The sequence below is a fragment of the Ischnura elegans genome, chromosome 9 (assembly GCF_921293095.1).
Source record: "Ischnura elegans chromosome 9, ioIscEleg1.1, whole genome shotgun sequence".
In the NCBI taxonomy this organism is placed as follows: Eukaryota; Metazoa; Arthropoda; class Insecta; order Odonata; family Coenagrionidae; genus Ischnura; species Ischnura elegans.
Window position 1 is genome coordinate 79,038,368 of NC_060254.1, and position 12,778 is coordinate 79,051,145.

General features: G+C 42.5%; 1 long non-coding RNA gene across 1 annotated transcript; it reads right to left on the reverse strand.

Moving 5' to 3' along the window:
• Positions 1-8,301: 8,301 nt before the first annotated feature.
• On the reverse strand, positions 8,302-9,622 carry LOC124165672. Its single transcript, XR_006866283.1, has 2 exons — positions 8,931-9,622; positions 8,302-8,842 (listed from the first exon to the last, which is right to left on the reverse strand). It is a non-coding gene; the product is annotated as an uncharacterized LOC124165672 (long non-coding RNA).
• Between the last annotated feature and the right edge of the window lie 3,156 nt (positions 9,623-12,778).

Consider the following 12,778-nt stretch of genomic DNA (forward strand, 5'->3'; position numbering starts at 1 on the left):
CGACTTAGAGAAAGCGTATGACCGTGTTTGGCGGTACAAAATTCTGAAGACACTTGATAAATGGGGGTTTAAAGGAAATCTACCTATTTTCATTAAAAATTTTCTGTATGCCCGAGTTTTTAAAGTTAGAATAGGTGAATATCTATCTACCTTATATCCACAAGAAAATGGAGTACCCCAGGGGTCCGTACTGAGCGTGACCCTATTTGCCATTGCGATAAACGATGTGACCGAGTGTATCCGCTCCCCAGTTATGGGCTCCTTGTTTGTTGATGACCTCGCAATTTTCTGCAGGTCATCAAAATTAACGAATGCCTCTAGGCTGATCCAGCTGACTCTGAATAAGCTCTCCGTTTGGTCTCAGAGGAATGGATTCCGTTTCTCTACTGAGAAAACGAAATGCATTCACTTTTACCGAGGACGGGGTGTACAAGCCCCACCGTCCCTATATCTCAATGGTAATGAGCTTCCTTACGTTGAGAACGCCCGATTTCTGGGTATGACATTGGACCGGCGCCTGAATTGGCGCGAACATTTCCGAGCTCTAAGAGACAAATGCTTCAAAGTTCTGAACATTTTACGGTTTCTGTCACATTCGACATGGGGCGCGGATCGTACCTCAATGCTTATGCTGTATCGAGCATTAGTACGTTCAAGGCTAGACTACGGATCGATTGTGTACTCATCCGCCCGTGAGACCTACATGAAACCGCTCTCGACGATTCATAATACGGGACTGCGTTTAGCAACCGGTGCCTTCAGGACCTCCCCTGTCTTGAGCATTTACGCCGATGCAGGAGAGCCTCCCCTAGTCAATCGCAGAGAGACGTTGATGTGCAATTATGCCACAAAAATTTTATCCGCGCCGAACCACCCCTGTTTTAACATTATTTCTCACCCACTGCTTTTAGACCTTTTTAACCGAAAGACAAGATCCACTAAACCTCTAAGTGTTCGCTTCAGAAACCTAATCGCAGAACGCAATTTTACCTTGCCCGCCACGTACCCCACTGGGTACAGCAACGTGCCGCCGTGGTTAATTCCCCGGCCAGCTTTGAGACTTGATCTTACTCGCTGCTCTAAATCTACTACTATGCCGGGAGAATACCAACAACTTTTCAAGGAATTCCGCGCCGAAAACTCCGAATCTACGTTCGTGTACACTGACGGTTCGAAATCGGATACCGCCTGTGGGTGCGCTGTGGTATCCCCATATCATGGAGTCCTTAAGGCAAAATTGCATCCGTACTGCTCCATTTTTACGGCTGAGCTCACTGCCATTAGGATTGCTCTCCGATCCATTAAAAACAGTGTTGCGTCATTTATGATCTGTACAGATTCTTACAGTGCTCTCCAATCCATATCTCTTTATTCTCCTTGTCACCCCATTGTCCAGGACATACAAAGCACTCTGTTATCCCTGAGTAAAAAAGGGACCACTATAAGCTTCGCTTGGGTCCCTGGACATGCGGGCATACCAGGGAATGAGAAAGCAGACTCTGCAGCCAAAGATGCGCTCAGGTCTCCGGATACAGATTTTCAGTTAATGCCAGCGGAAGATTTAGGGAATGCCATGAGGGGTATGATTAGACAAAATTGGAAGACGCAATGGCTCGAAATCCAAAATAACAAACTTCGGGAAATAAAGCCCGTAATAACTGCGTGGCAGACCTCTATAAGAAATGTCCGCAGGGAGGAAGTGGTTTTAACACGCTTAAGAATTGGTCACTGCTTATTAACCCATTCATACCTCTTCACCGAAGAGAGAATACAGCCCCAATGCTTAAATTGCGATTGTCCACTAACAGTGCGACATATCCTGACGGACTGTGCAAGATATCGTACTGCACGGGTGAATCACAACCTCGGAGTCAACCTAGCTGAGGTACTAGGAGACACTCCCGAAAACATTTCCCGACTGATAGCATTCCTACACTCAACTCGACTTTTTAATAAAATATAAATGATACCTATTGTAAATTATTGACACGTTAATTTCAGAACGGGCCTAATCCCCTTTATCAATACCAGTCAGTGAGTGGTGCAAAATGGCCTTAGCCGCCGACGCACCCTATAAAATAAACACTACTACTACTCACTTTGCGAGACCATTTCAGACGTGACTATATCAGAACTTCTTATCACTTCATCCCTGATACCCCGGATTAATGTGATCTGATTATTCAATGCATTTACGAGTAAATCTTTTAGTTCACGGTCTAAGCCTTGTGCGTGGATGGCTTGTTGCCCGTCCTCGACGCGCGTGCCCGTGACCACAGGGGTAGACACGTGGTCTTCAAGTGACATTTTTTTAACGCCGCACTGATTTGGTGCGGTGAACTAAAAGTATCGTCCTCCGAGGATTCCTCCCTTCTTCCCCGATACGTGGCCATTGACAGCACTGAATAACAATAACGGAACGCCACGACTACGCGCGAATCTCAGCCTAATCGAATTTACCCCACAAAAAAAGATAGGTACAACAATTACTTCACTCCCAGAGGCCCGTCAGGGAGACTTCACTACAGGTTATGGGTTTGGGCCGTGGAGGAAGGTAGTATTTGGATGGGACATTCAAATCCTATGCTAATTGGTGCCTACGCCAACCATGTGCCAAAATTTCGTGCCGTTTTCACAGTAAATTAAAGAAGATTTCACAAAATAAAGATTTAGAAACTTACCAGTTTCGGCCGCGAGTTTGGCGCCAAATGTAACCAGACTCCTCTCTCTCTCTCTCTCGGGTTGGGTTCGTGGGTTGCCTGCGGTCGTTGGTGAGAAAAATAGCGAAATGAAACAGACTTTACTTTTCAAATCTAGTTATATTAAATCCTATACTGGATACGATCAACTAGACTCTAGTAAGCTTGAACAACAGGAAAAATAGAATCCCGGGAGGTATTCAGGTGCCCGACTTTCCCGTGAAGAAGCCTCTCCTCCGTCCTTGCACTGCTTCCGCTTGCACTGCTTCCGCTTGCACTGCTTCCGCTTGCACCTTCCCCCATTGTGTGTCGTCTGTCCTCCCTGTCGCTACTTCTGCTCCTTGTTCGTATTCCGGCCGCTGGCGCTGTCAGTCCAGGAGCAAACACCGGATTGGTCACAATATATATGCGGTAATCCACGAAAAACCAGTGGCTGCTGTTAGGGGGTTAGAGGGCTGCTGTTTGGCCGCACCGCGATATACAGGGATAAAATATTACCATATTTAGTGTCCAGGAGGCCGGTGTGCAAAGAGAAATGAAGGGTAGATAGTTGAGGGAAAGTGTTGATTAAAAGGTTGTTGTCGAAAATAAAAGTTGAAAAAAAATAAGAAAAAACATCTACTCCGGTACAATTATTTTTTGTAACCAGGTGTATTATGGCATATTTTGGGCAACAAAGTTCAGGTAACACTTTTAATTTATCCACCATTGTTGTGGCCCAAAACTGCTTTTCCCTTTGAATTCACATCAATTAAAATCCCATGAGGAGACCACACAATAAAATCGCAATATTTTTATCGCAATTTCCAGCTGTCCCTGTACCTGGTCCCTCTATTCGCAGACGTTTCTTCTTTGAAGGTTCAGAGAATGCCAGGAATAGTTCCTGACATCAGGAACAAGCCCATAATGTTTGTTTGGTCCCTCTATTCGCAGACGTTTCTTCTTTGAAGTTTCAGAGAATTCCAGTCATCGCTTTCTCATGTATTCCCTATTCCTTTTGGAGGAAACAGAAATTTTTTGTGTATTCTCCTGGGCTCTTGCTCTTTTGTGAATTATGCCATGTACATCATCTTTCACATTGAAGGCTACCGATGCAATGGCACATCTAGTTTCATAGGCTCCCCTTAAACATAAATTTACCCTTTTCCCTCCTACGTACTTATATAAGAGTTGTAGGACTCCGCAAGGTTGTTAGTCACGTTATATATCAAACTAGCGGAGTGACGATATAATAGACTGTTGGCATAGGTGATATCCTCCCATATGCCGCAGCTAATGGAATGAGGAATCAAGTTTTCCTCTCCTTCTTTGGGCCCTTTGCAATAATATTTGTCACATTTATTATGGTCACCAAAAACATGATTCGGTCCTTGCTCTATGTCCTTCTGTAGGACTTTGACCCTTTCCGACCCGGCCATTTTCGCTCTGAAGAAAATTGCCCCACTTATAGCTACCCTCAATCTTTGCAAGTTATTGTTTATTGTTATTTTATATCCAACGGGCACTGCCCCTTTTGAATTTCTTGGCCGTCGTGCAATTTTTGCAGTCTACAGCTGTAATTTCGAAGTAGGTGGTTGACGCATTCTACTTTTTGCACTGGTAACTGCGGCCAATGTGGCATTTCCCTAGACAGCCTTTGCATTATGCGACTATCACCATCACCTGTAACAAAGGTATTGCCACTTCACGTAAGGAGTCGGTTTTTCCATTTTCTGCTTTCCTCAATCACACTCGACACTGACCCGTCGAAAAATACAAGGGTCTCTTGCTACCGAGGCACGCTTGAACAACACCGTCTCCCAAAACAAAATATTTTTTTCGGAATATGACACCTGCGACCCCCGAAGCAGTTGAGCAGTTTGTCGGGAAGGAAGGCAAGGGATTGGTGGTGGGGGAAAGAGTGGGGAACAAGTGAGACCGACAGAGGAAGGGGAAGTGAAGGTGGGGGAATCCTTCTCTGAAAGACAGCAGCGCCAGTTCCCAGCCAGCACTGTGAAAGTCGTCGAGACGTAGAAAGGCCAAAACATCCACCACGCTTTACAACATTACGCGAATCTGGTTGCATGCACGCTCTACCGGTATATATGTTTGAAATAATTAAGGACGCAGCTTTTGTGCGGATGTTTGATGATTTCTGAGTCACTATTTGGAGCGGAGTTATTCTCGTGAGAAAAAGGCTATTTTTTTGGAAGTTAACATTTTTTTTCCTTCCAACTGGTTCCAAATGAGTAACTGTAAAAACACTTTAACTAAGGCTACATGTATCCCATGCATTTTAGTGAAAATATTTCCTCGTTAAATGCAAAAACGCCCCCCTTGCGATGTTAACGGTAGCGTCCTGCAAACGGCTCTTTCTGGCGAGGTATCCAGTCCCCTTAAACAAGATGGCCTCATACATAACAACTCCTCCCAACTTTAAATATGACCCATACCCTATGCATGCTCGAGACCTTTTGAAATAACCAACAAATTCGTGCATTCAGTCAGAGTAACACAAGCATTTCAATTACATACCAAACAATACAATCGCATGCACAATGCATAGCAACTCCTCCCAACTTTAAATCTGGTCATAATCCATAATTAAACAACCCTTCTCTATAAATGAATTAATAATTATTCCAGCAACAAAAATAAGCTTCTGCAACAGTCCGTATCAATTGATTGCTATCACAAAAATTAATTATCTAATAGCAATCAAAGAGGTATGATAAATTGTAATCTCCCAGATAACATGGTGGACTTTTGGTTCGGGTTGACACACGCACACTACTTGTTCCTGTTGCCACTGGCTCACCCAACTGAAGCTTTGAGTCATCTGTCCCAACACACAAAGGTTCCTCCTCTGGAACATCCAAATCTTCATCAGTATGAAAAAAATATCTCCCTGCCACATCTGGAATACAACCTGGACCAACTGGTTCTTCCCTCTAGTGCCCAAGATTCTTTCTGTGGATTATTTGGTCCACATGACGTCTTTCAATTCTGCCATCAGTCCCCTCGATTTCCAAGTTGCGCGGCCCCATAACTGCTGGCACTCTCCCTTGGGCACCATCGTTGAGGTCCAACATACATCCTGTAAAAGACTAAGTCACCTACATTAAAATTGCGTCTAGATTTAGAATATTCACGACAGTTAGCAGCTACATTGTCTCTTTTTGCATCAAGTGGAAGAGAGGCAGGGTGTAATTTGGGTAAGTGTTTGTATCTGACGACCCATGAGCATCTCTGAAGGGCTGCAGTTGGTGGCCATACTTGGTGTTGTGTGAGAAGCACATTTGACAGTTAACTCCTCCATGTGGTTGGTGGCAGTCTCTTTAAGCACCTCTTTAGCGTCTGAACTTTACTCTTTCAGCTTGCCCATTGTAAGCAGGGTTGTATAGAGCTATCCGTACATGAGATATAATATTTAGCTCGAGAAATTGTGAGAATTCTTGTGATCGAAAAGCAGGACCATTGTCAGATACAATTTGGTCAGGGATCCCATGCACAGCAAACCACAGCTCAAACACTGAATTACAGTCGATGAAGAGATGGAACCCTTAGTCTCTTCCACTTCATTCCATTTTGAATAGGCATCCACAACAACAAAAAATGGATAACTATGAAGCGGTCCAGGAAAATCGAGGTGGAGCCGTGACCAGGGTTTCTGTGGCGCAGTCCATGGGATCACTGAGGAACGCGGAGGCATGGAACGATTCTCACAACAAGTAGTACCTCCCTCGGTATTGTCCCTCGGTGGGACTTCTCCTGTGGAAGAGTGGTTACGTGGGAAAAACAACGGCCTAACGGCCACATTCTCGGGCCAGAAAAATTCGCTTGGAAGCAAAGCTTTATATAGTACGTCAACAGAAACACGAAACGAAGCATATTCACCCTTAGCTACAAGTTTCACCCCTTCAAGGTCACTTTTTACGGATCTATTCAGAAATGATGTAATTTCATCCTCCGTAGTGGTAATAAGTTGAATTTTCCATACATGAATATGGCATTTCCTTGTTGCGCCCTTATATGAACAATCACTAACATCTTTCGCCTTTCCGATTATGTAAATACGTCGCTTTGCTCTCGAACGCTTCACTTCTGTAAAACCGTCGTTCGCGTCACTTAAATATGATTTCGAATCATCATCTTCCAGCTCACTCCCACCTTTCAGGGAAGAACAAGAATTTGGATACACGGTTAACGAGAGAGACTTATGTATAACACAAGGCACTTTGTTTGTTTTCGACATCACCGTCGTCGAAATCGTTTTTCACTAAATCAACTTAGGTAACTTTTTTCATCAAAGGTACAGGGTGAGATTCTTTCATCCGCGGTGGTTTCGGGCCCAAAATAGGTGTCGTAGTCGCCTTTGCACAAGCCAAATCACTTTTCAAAGATTCAATATCCTCCGCCATTTTGGACAGCGAGATCTTTGTTCGCCGACAATTTACACACTTCCAAAAAATGTCTCTATTGTCCCTTAGTACTCGCAAACACAAATCAGAGATGCCTCCACACTTGCAATGGAACATATATGTGCAAATATCACATTAAATCATTTGGTCCACTTTTTCTACAACATTTTCGCAGGAGCTACACAGACATTCATCACCAAGACGCGCCAACTTGGATTCAGATAGGGAAAATGCGACAATGCCTTTCACAATATGTAATATGAAAAATGGATCATTCCTCCTCGTGTCCATCATTCTACGAAAAAATAAAATAGTGAAATAATATACTCTCCCTTTCAATTACTGATACAAATTGAATGTCCGTATACAATTGACAAAATTTTAAATTGATGTTTCAAAATAGCACTTCTACTTTACAAAATTATTTTTAAAATGAATTTAGTATAAATCTAAGCACATAAATATTTATAAAAATAAACGTGTAAACATTTTTAATGGTTTAATTTTAGTTCTCCAATGAAAATGAGTGGAGCCACCATCGACCCCCCTTCCACCCCTTCTCACCACGACGCGACTCGGCAACCGGTTCCGAATGGAGGGAGAGATAACCTCACAGGCATACCTACGTCACAGAACGATTTATGTAAAATAATAGATGTTGGATTAGGGATAACTTTCGGGAATACCTCTGTCTGTAGTGTAAACATGACAAACTATGGACAATTAATAACAAAATTCTAGCTTTTGATTGATAGATAACTTTCTGGATTACCTTAGTCTTTATGTAAATGTGCAAAACTATCCCAAGAATGGACAATTCATGCAAAAGTAGTTATCGGAGTAGGGATAACTTTCGGGCATACCTCTGTCTGTAATAGCAGACTTACGGGAAGTGGTACTTCACTTAATAACAGACAGACAGCAGAGTATGTCTTTGTAGCAGAGAGACAAGAATTCGAAGAAGTTGATGCCTTAAGTTGTGAAGGTGGTTTGCATATCATGCGTTTGCTGAGTGGTTTCTTATATTTCTTAGCAGTTTTGGAAAAATTTGTTGGATGTCTTTCAGTACATACATGGTAAGATCTTTGAAATTCTGAAAAGTTAGATGTGGCTGAAGGATCATCAGACGTTTCAAAAGTAGACCATCTATTTGTAACAGGAATATTATATTGTGTACAGGAAAATTTTTGGCTAATGAGATGCTCCTTTGAAGGTGACCGAGAACTCAGGCTCCTTTGATGAAGGCGATATGAAGAGATATTTCTTGACGGAGGAATGTTAACATGTGATTTTGACTTTCTTAAATTGAAGGAAGTGGAAGGATGCTTGGAGTGTGATGTGACAGATTGTACAGAATTTGGCAGGGAAGAAGAAAGCATAGGGCTGCAAAAGGAAGGAGTTTTGTTTACGAAACCAGACACCATGGTCTTCCTTGAGGAGGAAGAGGCTGCTTTTGTAGCATACGACGATATAACAGGCATGGGAGTAGACAGGATTGGGGATTTGCATGAGACAGGAGAAGAGACTACCTTACGAGTGAAGGAGACTTGCTTATGAGGTTCGGAAAGATTAGGGACAGCTTTAGGATGCTGCACTTTACGAAAAAAATCAATTACGTTACCCAATAAACATTTAAGTCCTTCTGGGGACAAATGTAGCCCGTCCTTGGAGAGGAGCTTGTAGAATGGATCCACTTCTGCCATCTCAAACTTCTTCCAGTGCTCCATGAAGTACATATTGTGACTGTTAAAAACAATAAAATAGGATTGTTATGGTAAGTAGAAAATTATATCATAAATTTCAAAGCGTTCATTTCAAAGATGTCAGTTACCGAAAAGTAAATGCTGCCAAGAGCTGATTTAACTTGGAAATCTTAATATTAAGGCTCTTGACCCGGCTACACTCCCATTTAGAATACGATCTCCACCGGTTTGGGCCACGCAACAATACACTTGATATATAAATTCGGACATACGGATTGCCTTCTCTGATCTTATTAATTAATTCTTCGTAATATCCAACCACTTCTTCTGGAGACTGACCTATGTAAAAGTATGAAATCACATTATCTTGTCTTGGATTTATAAACTGTGAAAAGTGAAATATGTATGCAATTTCAAGAATAGAGCAACTTACCACAAATAATATTGTTCGTCCCTAAGTGGAGAACAACATCATGAAAAAATGACGTTGCATATATCATGGGCTCCGTCACCTCATGCACCCCCATGCCAGACTTAGAAATAATGCTGACCTCAAATCCTCCGAAGAGGTCAGGGCGCTCATCAGCGTACTTCCACTGAGAGGCACCGATTACCAGCAACCCAGGGGCCATCTTTAGTCGGACTTTCAGTCACGACCCTGTTAAAAGTTAGTTGGTAATAAAACAATTTACATTTAAAGATAACACAGTTATAAATGCAATCAATAACTGGAGTCCACATGCTTAATGAGATATCAGTGAAAACCTATAATATTCACCACTCAGAAGCTAAATAGCTTACCGGACCTCACGACCACCTGGTCTTTAAAAAATTCACACTCTAAAAAAGGCCTACGGTCCGCAAAACTGCCTCACTAGAGGGGTAAAAAAAATACTTGAAAGAACAGCCCGTCACAACTTCCAAATGAAATTATTCACTTAAGACCTGTTTACACAAACCAAAACCCACCAATGGGTTTGTGTTTGTGCAAATGACTTCACGGGAAGATGGCCGTGCACCACCACCCAAAAAAATGCACTCTGTTCCTGCATCTCCATAGAGTTAAAAATGCAATATATAGAAACTTCGGTCAACATAATTGAACAGTAAATTCCTGTAATAATTACCACTCAGAAGCTCAAAAGCTTACCAAACCTCGCTAACACCCGCCCTCCAGGGATGGCTCTCCTACTGCCCTCGCTCCAACACAAATTCTCCTCACTATTGGGGTTGAAAAAACGGTTTAAAGAACAATCCGTACCACTTCCCGATGAAATACTTCACATTGTGAAAGAAATGGACAATTCACACCCAATGCAAAATGCCCCGTAACATTCGGCCACGTGTCATTAGCAACACAAATACGCAAGAAAATCTTCACACAGTTAAAATAGCAATCCGTAAAAACTCCTGTCCACATTAAAGGTGAAATAACGGTGATAAACTACAATATTCACCACTCAGAATCTGAAGACCTTACCGCACCGATAGTCACACTAGTAGGACGACTAAAACAAAGTTTAAAGAATGATCACACTTGTAGGACCTAGAGAACACAGTTTAAAGAATGATTCCAACCATAATTAGTGAGATATTAGTAAAAACCGGCACTACTTACCACCGACAAATGGATTGCAGTACACAACCAGTCACCACAAATTCCCGCGAAAGAGTGGTTAGAAACAGATGAAGAATGAATAATGGCAGTAGTTCAAAGTAGACCGTGTGAGGGGTAGTGGCGCTGGTGTCAGGTATGCCAAAAAGGTTATCCCTCCCTCCGATCTCTAAAACTCGGTTGGCCAACTCTCTTTCTCTTCCTTGTCTACCGACCAGCGGAAAACACGTGTTTTCCGCTGTGTGTACAATGTGAGCATCTGCTCATCATTGGATACCGGCAGGATTGAAGATAGAAAGATTAAATCCTCTTCGCTGCATATAGTGCTGTTCTTCCATGACTGCCAGGAGTTGCCCCTTCAGGCTCCTTACCTCATAATTGAGGGACATTACTGCAGAAAAATTGAATCTAGTTTTAACACTTGCGCAAGCCTGTGTAGGGGGCACCCCCTGCCACGAGGGCTGGTTTGGTAGTATTTTAGAAGCCTCTTAGCAATCTTAATGATGAGGGATGGTGCCCAAGTGCAAGGCATCCAGGTAGCAATGGAATGTGCGAGTAAATGCCGCAGTCAGCGTGCGAAACATAAAAGCATTCTCACTCTCAAAGGGTTAACTTAATGCTCTTTATGAAGGCATTTCATACCATAAAATGAAATTTACCCTTTATAGATTCCAGTAATTCCTCACCCTTGAAGGCATTCACTGCTTCACCCTTGGAGGCATTCACTGTTTGACCCTCTGAGGCATTCACTAAGAGACTTGGCGCTCTCTTACCGGAAATAAACTGCGCGCAATCAAGCCGGTAATTTCAGCGTGGCCCACGTCTGTCAGGAGGAACCGCAGGGAGGAGGTCGCAATCGCACGATTGAGAATTGGGCACTGCGCTCTGACCCACTCGTACCTCTTCACCGAAGAGAGAATTCCACCCCTATGTGATGTTTGCGACTCTCCCATTACTGTGAGACATCTCCTGACAGAATGTGAGAAATACCGCTCTGTGCGCCATCGGCTGAACATCGGAGGAGACCTAGGGCACATCTTAGGAGACGACCCTGATGGTGTCAGCCGAGTGATAAAGTTTTTAATAGAGACCGGGCTAATTAACAGTGTTTAAATTCCAACCTTTTTATAATTTGACAACCCCTTTTATTTCAAAACTTTTATGAATGTTAAAATGTTTTTTTAATGCATCTTTTAAAATTTTTGTTTTTATACATTGTCTGTGGTGCAAATGACCTTAGTTGTCGAGGCACCCTAAACACAAATACTACTGCATTCACTAATTCTACCGTTCCTTTCACTTCTGTTCGGTCTACATCTGATGGGAAGCTTGGGACAGCAACTCTTGAGTATGAGCGTGCATCACTGTCTGAGTCATGAGACAGGCTGGATACCCTTCTCCTGTCTCTCACTTCCCCATCCAAATACCGCTCAGGTCGCGCTACTTTCCTTTTCTTTCCTTTTCTTTCCTTCCAATTCCGGCTCAGTTTCGGATATGTTGGACATATACTCTGCTTTGGATGCTTTTTTCGTAGCACCCTTAAAGAAACCTATATAGAAGGCAAAGAAATACTTTTTAAGCAATAGATTATAATAATAATATAACTCCACCTCATTATGTCATGGCATTCATTCCATTACTTCCTTTATTTTACAATTTGAAATGGGTTCTTTGATGTATGTAGGAGTACAACGCCTCTTACCCGACTGTTCCAATACTCGCCGGAGCTGATGAACTCCCCAATCTTCCTTTGGCTTATCTAAATTTACTATGGCATGCTGTACCGCCTTTTTACTGAGGCCTGTAGGCCACAGCACCTCCAGTTCCCCACGGAGCCAAATACGGGGAAACACTCCACGGTATCATCAATGAATTCCCCCACTACATTTTTTCGGCTCCATTTTCCTGGGAATTTAAAAATGATATATTAGACTCAAGTACATTTAAAAAGAAATAAAAGAGTGGAGTAACTTCAAAGCATAAACTCCAAAAAAGCTCAATTCAATAGGGCAAACACTATATGATATTGCTCTTCAGCAAATACAACACATTTAACAAGTTCTGAAGAAATCATAATATTCTGCCCATTGTCTGATAGTTTCCACACACTGTAAACACCCACACGTGAAGACTTGCGAGGATAAGAGAAAAAAATCATCCTGCCTCTCGAAATAGTTTCCTAAAAACTCAACTTTTCCACCCTCTATAAAAATTGAAGCAATTCTGTACACTGTGCCACAAAGAAGAAAATGACTCTTTTTTACTCAATGAAAATTTTCTTCCCCCCACACTGACTTCTTTAATGCCATCTCCAGAATCATACTTGCAGGTCGTCTCACTCATTCCCTCAAGACAAGAGGA